The following is a 2,974-nucleotide window of genomic DNA, read 5'->3' on the forward strand; positions in this document are numbered from 1 at the left end:
AACAAATCACCGCCGCCAGCGCCACCAGTAACTCGCCTAATTGCCGTACTCCGCCACCAGCGCCTCCTCGATCTCGCTCTCTCAAATCAGGGTGGGAAAAGGGTGGGAATCCTAGCTCCTAAGAAGAATTTCATCCATGGACCCTCTAACTCCGAGGATCGTTGGCTCTGATTACCAATTTGTCAGGACCCGATCGATCTATAGGGCTATAGCTTGGGGAGAAAGGGGAAAGTTCATCCCGATGTAAAGTATATTCGGAGTATATGCTTGTTCGAAGACAAGAGAGAAGATCAACATGCCAGCTTAGCCACAACCCGGCAGCTTATATAGGCTAGAGGTTTTACCGAAAAGGGAAAATAAAGCTACAGTAAAGACAAGAGGATTACTACAGTTAATATCTAACGGTTCACAACGAAGCGGTACGCGAGGAAGTGATCTCCACCGTTAGCTAACTGAACTTTTAACTGAACTTCTCCCGATCCTGACACTGAGGCCGATATACCGTTTGTTTGTGTAGGAATATGAGCAACTCTTATCTGCATTTATTCTTGTTTCAGGAAAGATTTTCATCAGTCAGTGATGCGAAGTTCCCGGCTGAATGCCCTAGGGAGCTCTCAGACAATAGGATGAGTCGTTCTCGCAGCTCCAAGAAGATCCAGGAACTGGATAAGTACATTGAATTACTACACCAGGAAGTGATGCTAACGAGGCAGGAACTTAGAGGAGTTGGCAAAAGCCAGCAGGAAGTAGCAGAAGCAGTTGATGATGTGAAGGTATGCAAATATCATTGCTCTCTCATATGTAGGTTCAAGTATGTGATCCCTAACATGTTCGTTTGTTGTTGCAGAAATACTTCTTCGGCTGAAGTCATTTTATCTATGAAAGCACCGGTTACCCTAGCTACAGTTCCGAGTAGAAGTCATTTTATCTCTCTCACAAGCTTGCTGTGCATCAAAAAATGAGTGTACTGAGTTAAGTATGGGTGAAGACGCTCTCCTCTGTAGGTGTAGGAGTAGAAGAGAAGCAGTGATTGCAATCCGATGATTGTCATGACATAAGCGATGACGACAAGCGTATTGGCGAACTTGTAGAGTCATACATGTTCTACTATTTGCTCTGATCCTGGCCACGAAGCTTCCGCCATGACCTGCTTGCCCAATGCCCACCTACATATAATCTGTCATTCTGCTGTTCAGGGTCATCAGCCAGCAACTGGAAACACAACGTCGATGGAGGGAGCGGAGCACGCAATGGAGCCTGTAGCCGTCGTGGCGGTGCCGTTCCCGGCGCAGGGACACCTCAACCAGCTGCTGCACCTGTCGTTGCAGCTCGCGTCGCGCCGGGTGGACGTGCACTACGCCGCGCCCGAGCAGCACATCCGACAGGCGCGCTCGCGCGTGCATGGCTGGGGCGAGGAGGCGCTCCTGTGTCCTGTCCATCCAGTTCCACGACCTCGCCATCCCCAGCTACGTCTCCCCGCCCCCAGACCCCACCGCCGACTCGCCCTTCCCATCCCACCTCATGCCCATGTTCATGGCCTACATCGCCGGCGCGCGCGCTCCGCTCGCGGCGCTCCGCTCGTACCCCATGAACGCCTTCGCCGCCGAGGAGGCCGCGCGGCTGCCCAACGGTGAGGCGCTCGGGCTGCACTGCTTGGCCGTGTCAATGCTCGTTGGCAGAATAGACGCCAGTCACCGGCTACTGCGAGAGAACGGCCTCGTCTACAGCGCCATCGAGCACTGTGCGACCAAGGAGTTTGTGGAGTACGCCAGACGGGCCAGACCGTCGACAGAGATCTCGCCTGGCGCAAACACATGCCGCGCGCTCGAGGGTGATTTCATCGACGTTGTCGCCGGGCACCTGGCTGCCGACGGCAAGAAGCTCTTCGCCATCGGGCCGTTAAACCCGCTGCTCGACGCCAGCGCGTCAGAGCAGAGCAAGCAGCGGCACCAGTGCCTGAACTGGCTCGACGAGCAGCCTCCAGCGTCGGTGCTGTACGTGTCCTTCGGCACGACGTCGTCCCTGCGAGCAGAGCAAATTGAAGAGCTCGCAGCAGCACCGCGCGGCAGCAACCAACGATTCATCTGGGTGCTGCGCGTCGCCGACCGTGGCAACATATTCGCGGAGGCCGGTGAGAGCCGCCACGAGAAGCTGCTCTCAGAGTTCACGAAGCACACGGAAGGGGCGGGGCTGGTGATCACCGGATGGGCGCCGCAGCTGGAGATCCTAGCGCACACTGCCACGGTGGCGTTCATGAGCCACTGCGGCTGGAACTCGACCATGGAGAGCCTGAGCCACGGCAAGCCGATTCTGGCCTGGCCCATGCACTGCGACCAGCCGTGGGACGCGGAGCTTGTCTGCAACTTCCTCAAGGCCGGCATCCTCGTGCGCCCCTGGGAGAAGCACAGTGAGGTGATCACGGCGAAGGCCATCCAGGAAGTCATCGAGGAGGTCATGCTCTCCGACAAAGGAATGGCCGTGCGGCAACGGGCAAGTGCGCTCGGGAAGGCCATCCGCGCCTCCGTGGCTGACGGCGGTTCGTCGCGCCAGGACCTAGATCTTTTCACTGCTTACATGACTAGGTGATCGACAAAATGCCATCTGTAACGATGGCTTTTCATGCCGACACAGTTCAGCCAGTCTGATTCTAGATTACCAGTAATCGTGCACGTGCCAATGCATGTATTAACTAATGCAAAAAGAAAAACATGTTAATTTTTATTCAGTTTTTGAGCTATATAAAGTACATCTAATTTTTCCAGTGAGATCAAATTTTCAGCTTTGCTTCCTGTTTCTTGACTTGAAAAGTTGTATCTCACTAAAACATTACATCAAATACAAAGGGTACTAATAGACAAACCCTTTGCCGACGTGTGACTACAAAAAATTGTATCCTTGTAAAAGTTGAAGGCGCTTTACAATATAGCTAACTGAAATGTAGAAGGGCTAGAATAAACATGATAACCAGAAAATC

The 2,974-nt window shown here is 53.4% G+C and overlaps 1 pseudogene across 1 annotated transcript; it reads left to right on the forward strand.

The window, feature by feature from the left end:
• Positions 1–1,229: 1,229 nt before the first annotated feature.
• On the forward strand, positions 1,230–2,690 carry LOC123427539 (annotated as a pseudogene). The gene has a single exon (XR_006622406.1). The product of XR_006622406.1 is annotated as a putative cis-zeatin O-glucosyltransferase (transcript).
• The last annotated feature ends 284 nt before the right edge of the window (positions 2,691–2,974 follow it).

The sequence above is a fragment of the Hordeum vulgare genome, chromosome 2H, assembly GCF_904849725.1.
Source record: "Hordeum vulgare subsp. vulgare chromosome 2H, MorexV3_pseudomolecules_assembly, whole genome shotgun sequence".
Classification (NCBI taxonomy): Eukaryota; Viridiplantae; Streptophyta; class Magnoliopsida; order Poales; family Poaceae; genus Hordeum; species Hordeum vulgare.